The 11,454-nt window shown below is 47.3% G+C and overlaps 1 non-coding gene across 1 annotated transcript; it reads right to left on the reverse strand.

Moving 5' to 3' along the window:
- Positions 1–4,626: 4,626 nt before the first annotated feature.
- TRNAA-GGC (transfer RNA alanine (anticodon GGC)) lies at positions 4,627–4,699 on the reverse strand. The gene has a single exon. It is a non-coding gene; the product is annotated as a tRNA-Ala (tRNA).
- Positions 4,700–11,454: the final 6,755 nt, after the last annotated feature.

Genomic DNA, 11,454 nt, shown 5'->3' on the forward strand with positions numbered 1-11,454 from the left:
CTGAGCTGTCAGCACAGAGCCCAATGTGGGTGCTTGAACTCACAAACCATGAGATCATGACCTGATCTGAAGTCAGATGCTTGACTGGCTGAGCCACGTAGGTGCCCCAAGTGTCTGACTTTTGATCTCGGCTCAGGTCATGATCTCATAGTTTGTGGTATTGAGCCCCACATGGGGCTCTGCACTGACACCGTGGAGCCTGCTTGAGATCCTCTCTGTCTCCCTGTCTCTCTGCTCCTCCTCCACTCATGCTGCCTCTCTGTCTCTCTCAAAATAAATAAATAAACTTAAAAAAAAATACGAAACTTATATAATGTGTCCAGAAACAAGCTAAATACATAAAAATCAAGAGCCTTTTCATATGTCAGAAATGAGTTGAGAAATACAATTTTTAAAATAACCCTTTGACAATAGCAACCACATATAAAATATATCCTAAAATAACTTCATAAAAATGTGCATGGCCTACATGTGCCATACATGACAAAGCTTTACCAAAATGACAAAAGTGTATCAAAGAAGGCTTGGACAAATGAAGAGATACATCCTCTTTGTGGATGGAAGGTCTTAATATAGAAATGTCAATTGTACCCCAAATTAATAAATACATTGGACACAATTCCTATCACAAGTCTGATGAATTTTTTTTTAACTTTATAAAGTTAAAATGTTCTAAAATTCATCTGGAAGAATAATTGTATAAGCAGAGAAAAGCAATTTTTGGGAACAGCGACGAAACGAGGAAACTTGCCTTATTAGAAATTTTTAGATGAGGTATAATTTACATACAATATAATGCATTTTAAGTTACAATTAGATAAGTTTTGACAAATGTATGTACTCTTGTAACCAGCAACCCAGTCAAAATATAGAACATCTCCACAGAAGGTTCCCATATGCCCCTTTAAGGTTACCCTCCCTAGTCCCCAGCCCAACACTGGGCCTGATGGAGGCAACCACTGATTTTCTGTCACGGTAGATTCGTTTCACCTGTTCTAGGATTTCATCGACGTGGAATCTTCCACAATGTTCTCTTCTGTGTCCAGCTTCTTTCACCCAGCGTGATGTCTTGAGAGTTACCCTCTATCAGATATTTAACTACTCTGTTGAGCCTATGGTAATCAAAATGGTGTCATGCTGGCATAGACATAGACGGATGAACAGATTAAAACAGAGTCCAGATCTGACTTCAAGTTCAAAAGGGAATTTAGTAGCTGAAAAAAAAGGCAATTAATATCAGTCTGGAAGAAAAAAAAAAGATCAGTGTGGAAAGTACAGGTTAGCCAATAAATGGCCTTGGGGCAACTGGCTCATCATTGGGGGGAAATGAGTTATTTAGATTCCCTGCTGTTTATCTTAAATGCTGAAATAAATGACAGATAGATTAATTAAATATAAAAATAAATCTATCAAAAAAGAAAAATACAGGTAAAATATTTTATAATCTTAAGGTCAGAGATCTCCCTTTAAGCACTGATCAAAAGCCAATGCATACATATATATGTTTACATAACTTTATGTATATAAGCAGTGGGGTTTAGGAAATACAAATGACAATTAACTGTCTGAGCAACTTTTGTTTATCCAATTGACTTTTTAAAAATTAAGATACTCATTTTTGGTATGTGTAATCAGGCACCCATACCTATTTTTTAGGATCGCTTAATTTTGAGTGGTGTTTTACAAAATGCTCCCATGTGTGATTCCATTTGATGTTCATGGCAACTGCATGAAGTGAGAGGATGAGCTGTTATATTAATTTTGCAAATGAGAAGTCCTGGGTTTAGTGAACTTTCTTGATGTCACAGAGATAGTAAGTGGTAAAATCAGGGGTTAACTTGTGGTTTTCTGAATTTTTATTACATCATGGGTTTCTTGGAGCCAATATGGTTTGCTCTGGTCTTTCCCCGCGAATTTCCATCAGTTCAAAAGTTTCAGGGTTATTAGTGAAAATATATTATGCCTTCATTTCAGGGGAGATAAATGTAATGCCATGGGGATCTCTAATCATTTTTCTTTCTATTTTTTTTTTTTTAGAGAGAAAGAGAGAGAGAGCACAAGCTGGGGAGAGGGGCAAAGGGAGAGAGAATCTTAAGCAGGCTCCACACTGAGGCTCAGGAAGCAGGGGCTCGATCCTACAACTCTGGGATCAAGACCTGAGCCGAAATCAAGAGTCAGATGTTCAACTGACTGAGCCTCCCAGGCACTCCTCCAATTTTCTTTCTTCCTTCCTTCCTTTCTAATGTTTATTTTTGAGAGAGAGAGAGCATGAGCAGGGGAGGAGCAGAGAGAGAGGGAGACACAGAATCTGAAGCAGGCTCCAGACTCTGAGCTGTCAGCAAAGAGCCTGACGCAGGCCTTGAACTCACGAAGCATGAGATCATGACCCGAGCCGAAGTCGGACGCTTAACCGACTGAGCCACCCAGGCGCCCCAATAGATGAAACATCTTTAAAAGAATGTGGAAATGACTGCATTCTATTCTTTAGCATTGCAAGGAAGGTGTGAGGTGTAACACCAAAGATATTTTAATGTATTTTTAAAATCTGTGAAAATTGATCAATTAACTAGTTATTTCACTCCTTCCACAAATAATGTATTGAGTGCCTACTACGTGACAGGAACTTTTCTCGATGTTGGGAATGCAGGGTCGAGCATGATGGACAAAAATCACTCTGCATAGAGCTGAAATTCTAAATTTGTTTTTAATGTATGATAAAATATCGTTTGTCCTAGTTTAAGTACAAAATATATGACTGTGCTGCTGTTTTAAATTACCCAAATAGCATACAGGCATATAATTTAATAAACACACATTGCAGTTGAGAGTAACCACTGTCTTTGCTTGAAAATTAAACTTAGAATTATAGGAATGTCAGGGTACGCTGTTAGAGCCCAAGTTTATATTTTGTTCCTTTTATTCTTAAGAAGCTCCCAGGAAAACCTCCGTGGACTCATTGACAGCAGCCCCTGCCCACCTTAGGAGAATGGGAAAGGATGCCTGCCCCTGGCCCGAGTTGACATTAAAGAGAGGGGCAAGACAAGAGCGCTCTGATCTCAGACGAGGGAACCTGACAATGACCTGGGCAAAGCGGCTGTGATCAGCCCTCCCGTTTCAAAGGTTAAAAGAAAAAAATCTGACCAACCCCTTGGAGAATCCCTGAGGGAAACAGAGGACCTTAGTTGTAGGGCTTCTGGAAGATTGGCCTCAGAACAACTCAGGGCCTTCTGGGCCACCTCACCCCACCCCCGCAGGGGTGTGGTCATATATGTGCCCCAGACAGGGGCCTGCCTGGGGGCGGGGTGGGGAAGGGGCCTCATGGCTCAACCGAGAGCAGAGCGGCCAGAACTGCAGACTCAGTTCCTGCCCTCTGTGCCCAATCCAGCCAGCGGGTCATGCCCCCCGCAGGTTGCTGCAGGACTAGATGCTTCCCAAACTCCCTGAACAGCGGGGGTCAGCCCAGATCATACTTGGCGCTTAAGAGTCTCGGGGATCACACAGAGGAGAATATATAGTAGGGGGCGGGGACCCCAACATCCATCCACAGCATGGGGGCTTGGAGGGGAGCTGGGAGGATGCCGGTCACTTCTTGATTTAAAACATCATATTTTGGGGGCGCCTGGGTGGCTCAGTAGGTTAAGCCTCTGACTTCTGACTTCGGCTCAGGTCATGATCTCAGGGCTTCATGAGTTCGAGTCCCACATCGGGTCTGTGCTGACAGCGCAGAGCCTGCTTGGGATTCTCTCTCTCCCTCCCAGTCTCTCTGCCCCTCCCCTGCTCATGCTCTTTCTCTCTCAAAATAAATAAATAAAACTTAAAAAAACAAAATACCACATTTTTTGCAGCGAACACTAATTATTGGCTCAAGTAAGGCAAAGAGCTGTGTGACACAGCAAGAACTTGATAAACTCTTCCCCACCTATGTACAAGTACACATGAGCTTGGCACGTCCGTGTCAGGTGGGGGTTGTCTCTTGGCCCCCTGGGGTCCTTTGGGCGCCCTGAGCAGTCCCGCACGGGACTCTGCAGCACCTAGTGCTTTCCCCAAGTCACCGATGAGCGTGGACCCTGCTCTGCAGGCCAGGATCAAAGCGTGCGGCTCAGTCCTTTATCCTCCCATCCCCCAAATGCCCACCCACGAGGAGGAGGATTTCCATCTTAGCAAAAACAACTACAAACGGACCCTTTGATGCAGATGGTGTCAGTGTCCCTCCTCCTCCTTTGCCGGCATGGCCGGCCCTCTGGCCCCAGCTTCTCTGGCCCTCTCTCTTCATTCTCTCCCTCCTTGTCCCCGACGGAACAGCTCAGCCAGCCCTGATGACCGAATGTTTGTCCCCTCTGTGTTCTCCAAGCTCACCTTTCCCCCAACATGTCAAGGCGTTTTTCTGCTCCTCTCCCAAGAGGGCTTCTGCTGCCAGCTGGTAAGCCAAGACCAAGTTCACTTCCTCTCACCTCATGTTGAACCTCTGCGTCAGGAAGCACAACCGGACGAGGATGAGCTACTTGATATCAGTCGTTTGTTTCATAACCACTGATAAGATGCAAAATATTTTGCACAGGCCCCTGAGATGTACTTGGAATGTTGTCAGTGTGTTCTAAAAAAGATTTTGTTTTTAATTAATCTCTACACCTAGCGTGGGGCTCGAACTCACAACCCCGAGATGGCCAGTTTCGTGCTCTACCGACTGAGCCAGCCAGGCACCCCTTGGAGTCGGTTAATGATGGTTACTTCAGAGGTTGTAAACAACAACAGCAACAGCAACACCAACAAACCCTTAAAATTCTTTGGTGAACTGCGCACTTCAAATGGAGAATCGCATGATATGTGAATTACATCTCCACAAAGCTGTTACAAAAAGTTAAAAACCCTGCGGCAGCTCTGAAATTTTCTCTCTTGAGCAGCCAGGCTGTCACGGCATATTAGTTTTCTAGTGCTGCTGGAACAAGTTACTGAAACTTTGTGGCTTAAAACCACACAAATTTACCATACAGTTCGGTAGGTTAAGAAGACCAACAAATCAAAAGTGTTGGCGTGGGAGCCTTCCCTTCTGGAAGCTGCAGGGGAATATCTGTTTCCTGACTTTTTCCAGCTTCTAGAGGTGCCCACATTCTCCTTGACTCGTGACCCCCTTCTTCTACCTTCAAAGCCTGCAGAGTGCATCTCTGTGCTTTTCTTCTGTGCTCATGTCTCCCTCTGAGGGACCCGTCTCCCTCACTCCTCCATTTTTAAGGCCCCTTGCGAGGACACTGGGCACACCACATAATCCAGAATCATTTCCCCATTTCAAGGTCTCTACCCTTGAGGTGTGATGACATCTGCAAAGTCTCCTTTGCCTCGTAAGGCAAAATACTCCCAGGTTCCGGAATTAGGGGCCATTACTTTGCCTCCCAGACATGGTTAGGTTGCTGAGCAAATCTGGAAATGATGGGAGAGTCTGGCACTCTCTGTAACCACCACCACCCATCTCCAAGAGCAGCCCATGGCATTTGAGACACAGGGCTTGGTGAGGGCCTGTGAGTTATTTCAGTTCGTGGGTGCTGCGCTGGGGCAAGTCCAGAGCCCTTCCAAGCAGATCTCGTAGTCACCCGGGGCACCTGGGGGGCAGGCGGGGCCAGGCTTAGCAGTGGCCCAACCAGGCCTGTGGGGAGAGTGTGGGTTTTCCAGGACCCACGAGGGGCATGTGGGCAGTGGGCAAGGTCAGCCCTGGCCTCTTGATGTGCTCTCCTAGGGGGTTGTCTTGTGGGTCACTGGACCCCAGCAAGGTATCTGTGGACGGGAACCATGTGCTTAGGGAGGCTTTCGGCTGGTTGGGAGAGCCAGGCCCCAAGCCCAGGGCTGCTTGGCAAAGTCACCCAGTGCTCTACCCTCAGGACTGCTTCTGTCTGGGGAGGGGGCAGGAACCCCCAAGCTTCTGGGAAGGAAAGCTCGCTGCTGGGATCGAGAACAGGGTGTCAGTCTGGGGCTGGTGCAGCCTAGGCAGGGCCCCCAGCAGGTGAATGCACTTTTACAGACTAGCCTCCTGTAGGCCCAGAGGTCTTCCCCACCCTGGTCAGGGCCCGGCCCTTGTCAGCAGGAAGCCCACTTCTTGGGCATCAGCCAGAGCAGGACCCTTATCTCCCCAGTCTCCGTGGAAGGAGAGAGAGTGTCCATGGTCTCCCAGGGAGAGGGTGGGGGATTGGAGGCAGTTCCATCATCTGGCCACCTTGAGGCCCTCCGGTGGCTCCGTCCTCCAGGGGGACAGTCCCCTTTCCCCCAGGACCTTCCCTCTGGTCATGTGGTATGGAGCACTCAACAATAGGCACTGCCCTTCTCAAGCGCCCCCACCTGCTGTGCAGGAAGGGGCAGGCAGCCATGTGCAGAGCTCAGATGGCTTATGTCTGCCGCAGCCAGAGGGAGAGCCAGCCGCTGACGGCAACCTGACCATGGCAAGCACCAACCCTGGGGAGCCGGGGGAATTATACCCCAGGCCCACCCAGCTGCTGGGACACGCACTTTGCCCAGCCCCCACTGGGAGGGTGAATCCGGCCGCACAGCAACCGAATGCAAGTGGTCCTCGTGGGGATGGGATGCCCGCATCACAAGACCCCTGGACTCTGGCCATGGTCAGTGGGCCTGAGGTGGGTCCTTGACCCCAGCTAGACCAGATGGGGTCCATCCCTGGGATTTTTCCCTTCAGAGTGCCCCCCCAAGCCCCCAGTTTGTCTCTGATGGTAATGCTGGGAGGTGAGAGGTGTGGGAACTGCCAAGCTCATGGTTCTAGCAGGTCTGAGAGAAACTGGCCGACCCTTAGAGAGAGACAGAGTTGATGCAGAGAAAGTCCCCGTGGCCTTGGAAATGCTGCTTCAACCCCACCCCACTCCCACAGCCCATTTTTCCCCTGGTCCGTGAGGTGTCCGGAGTCCTTTCTGCAAAGCCAGAGGGAGCTGACGGTCTCCTCATCTGCAGCCCCAAACCTGACCCATTAGCAGACAAACAGGGCAGGGGCCAGGCCCAGGTCTCAAGAGCTCTTGGAGGAGCAGGGGGAGAAGATGAGAGAACGGCCTGGGGTGGCAAGAGAAGAGGGCTCTGGGGCCCCCAGGCAGAGGATGAGAGCACCAGCCTAGAGGGACAGGCGGCTCGTCTTTGACTCAAGCCTGTGTTTGGGGAGCCCCCACTGCAGGGTCCGGGCACAACCCTCCTGGCGTGGCCTTTGATGGAAGGCAATTAAAAAGACAAAGAAGGGCCCAAGCTCTGAAGTGCACAGTCCAACTTTGCAAAAGTGGGCTCGCCTATGTCTCTCGGAAGGACACTGCGGTAACCATTCTCCAACAACTGACGTGCCTTAGGTCTTTTGGTTTTGCTAAAAACAAACCCAAAAGTTACAACCCCGCTGCAAAAATTTGGAACCTACAAAAAAGTCACCCATAAACTTCTGTTGCGTTGTAGGAAAATGCTTGTTTTAATTAATTTCCTAGCGGTCTAGTATGAGAAAAGCAAGGTGTTGGGGTAGACAAACCTAACGCAGTGATTCTCCGTGCGGCCCCGGGAACAGCAGCCCCAGAGGCAGTGGCACCTGGGAACTTGTTAGACATGCGCATTCCCAGGACCCACCTGGGACCTTCCCCTTTAGAAACTGGGGGTAGGGCCCAGCCCGCCCCTTTTAGCAGACCCCCTGAGCTGTAGTCTGGGCGTCGCTCCTCCAACTTTGGCAATCCCATGCAGTCCTCCCACTTTCCCACCAGAGGGCACCAGTGGGCTGTGGTTTCCTCCTTGCCAGCTTTTTCTTTCCTAAAGACCAAACTAGCAAGGATATTAAAGACCCCGCCAGACTTTTTTTTTTTTTTTCTTTTTAATAAAGAATGACTGAAGGTAGTCGAGAATTATTGGGTAACCTTAAGTGTCACCATGTTTGGAACAAATTGTACAGTCGTTCTATCCTCGCTTAACTGAGGACCCTTCGAGTTTCGGTGGTGGTAGAACTTACCGGATAGTGCTTGTTTCGTCTGGAACGTGAAGAAATGTACAAGCGTGAGGGTCAGCAACAAAGATTACCTCCTAATAAAAGTTTACATTCTGTAAAAAGCAGGGTATAGCTGCACGGTGGCCGCTTTTGCTTCTCCTGCAGGCCCTCACTTCTTACCTCCGCGGGAAGCTTCCCCTGGGCTGAGAGCATGGCTGTCACCTGTCTCTCCCCTCCTTCTGGTTACCTCTTTTTTGGTCATTTTCCACTCAACTGTACCGAGGTACAATTTACATATAAGTGTACTCACTCATTGGAGATGTTCGATAGTTCAATGAATTTTGACAAATATAGCCGCCACTCTATTGATTTTTTAAAAAATGAAACTTACAGACCCAATTATTTGCTTCTCTTTCCACTCCCCCTTCAAACACAACGTTTGGCTGTGGCTTTAGCACCAAAGGGGCTTTGAACTCACCTTCAGAACCCTGCACTTCAGGCAGCGGAGGCGGTCTTGGTGGTGCCCCGAGGGCCTTCCCGGAGGGCAAGGGTCCAGGAATGACTCAGTGGATCCGGCTTCCTGCTGTGTCTCCGGAGCATCTGATTTTCTTCTTCATGGCCCTGACTTCCCTTTTCTTTCTTTCTTTCTTTCTTTCTTTCTTTCTTTCTTTCTTTCTTCTTAACTTTTAAAATGTTTATTTATTTTTGAGAGAGACACAGAGCACAAGCGGGGGAGGGGCAGAGAGAGAGGGAGACGGAATCCGAAGCAGGAGGCTCCAGGCTCTGAGCTGTCAGCACAGAGCCCGACACGGGGCTTGAACTCACCAACCCTGAGATCATGAAGTCAGACACTCAACTGAATGAGCCCCCCAGGTGCTCCCTGAGTTCCCTTTTCTGAGAGTAAGCCATACCCCAGCGGTTTCTTTGAGTACTTGGGAAAGCCCTCAGACACCTTCTTGAGACACCTGGGCTGTTCTTCCTGTTCAGGGCTTTGCAGGGTTTTTTAAAAAACAGGAGATACATTTTATTTATTTACAGTTTTTATTTTAACTCCAGTTAGTTAATATACAGTGTTATATTAGCTTCAAGTGTACAATATAGTAATTCAACACTTCCATACATCACCCGGTGCTCATTACCTTAATCCCCATCACCCGTTTAACCCACCCCCCATCCCCTCACCTCTGATAACTATCAGTTTGTTCCCTATAATTAAGAGTCCGTTTCTTGATTTGTCTCTCTCTCAGTTTTTTCCTTTGCTTGTTTTTTTGTTTCTTAAATTCCACATATAAGTGAAATCATATGTTATTTGTCTTTCTCTGACTGACTTATTTCACTTAGCATTATACTCTCTAAGCTCCATCCATGTCATTACAAATGGCAAGATATCATTCTTTCTTATGGCTGAATAATATTCACATATATATATATATTCCACATCTTTTTAAAAAAATGTTTCTAATGTTTATTTTTTTTTTAATTTTTTTTTCAACGTTTATTTATTTTTGGGACAGAGAGAGACAGAGCATGAACGGGCGAGGGTCATAGAGAGAGGGAGACACAGAATCGGAAACAGGCTCCAGGCTCTGAGCCATCAGCCCAGAGCCTGACGCGGGGCTCGAACTCACGGACCGCGAGATCGTGACCTGGCTGAAGTCAGACGCTTAACCGACTGCGCCACCCAGGCGCCCCTCTAATGTTTGTTTATTTTTGAGAGAGAGAGAGAGAGAGAGACAGAGCATGAGTGGGGGAGGGACAGAGAGAGGGAGACACAGAATCGGAAGCAGGCTCCAGGCTCTGAGCTGTCAGCACAGAGCCTGACGTGGGGCTCGAACTCACAAACCGAGATCGTGATGTGAGCCGAAGTCGGGCGCCTGACTGAGCCACCCAGGTGCCCCTGTTCCACATCTCCTTTATCCCTTCAGCTATCGATGGACATGAGCTGCTTCCATATCTTAGCTATTGTAAATAATGCTGCCATAAACATAGGGGTGCACGTATCCCTTTGAATTAGTGTTCTTGTATTCTTTGGATAAATACCCAGTAGTGCAATTGCTGGATCATAAGGTAGTTCTATTTTTAACTTTTGAGGACCCTCCATACTGTTTCCCACAGTGGCTGCACCAGTTTGCACGCCCACCATCAGCGCAGGAGAGTTCCTTTTACTCCACATTCTAGATAACACTTGTTGTTTCTAGTGTGTTGTTGCTTTTAGCCATGCTGACAGGTGGGAGGCAATAGCTCATTGTAGTTCGTATGGGAGGTACATTTTAAAAGACAGATTGTATTTTCAGAACTGGCAAAAGTCACTTCCATCAACTTATGTGTTTTTTAAACTTGCTCGTAACTGAGCAGTTATCCAGGACTTGGCTGTAAACATGATGATTTATTCATTTGACAAATATTTATTGAGCACTTACCGTGTTTTATAGTCTAGACACTGGACTTTCTGTATAAACAAGACAAAATCCTGCCCTATGAAATTTACATTCTAGTGGGAAAGGCAAGCACTAAACAAAGACGCACGTAATATAAACGTCAGAGGCAAAACAAAGCAGGGTAAGAGGGTAACCAGTGCGTGGGGCACTAACGTGGAAAGGTATTGCCGATAAGATGATCAGTTGGCATTTGAGCAGAGATCTGAATAAGCGAATGCACCATGAGAATACCTGGGGACATGGTATTCCGTCCAGACTGAGCAAACGGCAGGTGCAAAGTCCTGGGGTGGGACTGGTTACTTGGGCTTGTGCACGGAGAAGAGAGGGAGGGAGACCAGGAGCGTGGAGGCTCACTAGGATTCTCTGCTGATTGTCCAGCATGCGATGCAGGTGGCTTGAACAGGCTGGGAGTAGAAGACTGGCCAGGTGTGGTCAGGATGTTCCTGGAAGATAGGGTTGATAGCATTTGCTTCTGTATTAGATGAATTAACACCCCTCTGCCTGAATGATGTCAGGTATCTTCTTTAAAATTCTGTTTCTGCGAAGCATGTTTGCTTGGAATAATTACAACCTAGGAAAGACTATAGCTTCATGGCACCTGGCTGGCTCAGTCGGAAGAGCATGCAACTCTTGATCTCAGTGTCGTGAGATCGAGCCCCATGTGGGGTGCAGAAATTACTAAAAAAGTAAGTACATAAAAACTTAGAAAAAGAGAAAGACTATAGCTTCAAATTCACCCCTGTATTCGATGCACTTTGCCAAAGAAGCCTATGCACATTTTATTGTTCTTCTCACCATTTATTAAGTATTAACTGTGCCAACAGCTAAGACATTATTAGGGCAAAACCAATCTTCTCCAGAGGCCTCTGAATTAGATATTATCCCCACTTTGCAGATAAGAAACTGGGGCTCAGAGGAGCCAAGATATTTGTTTAACCACACATATCCTAAGATGGTTGTCTTAACTGCAAAGGGTCAGAGAGACTTTCCCGTCACAGGAAAAGACCACGGAGTGGGAACATTGCCAGAGGACAGATGGAAGCAGTAAGCCAGGGAGAATGGGCTTTGTAGGGTCAT

This window comes from Puma concolor, chromosome C1 (genome assembly GCF_028749965.1).
Source record: "Puma concolor isolate L17-30 chromosome C1, mPumCon1.1.hap2, whole genome shotgun sequence".
Lineage (NCBI taxonomy): Eukaryota > Metazoa > Chordata > Mammalia > Carnivora > Felidae > Puma > Puma concolor.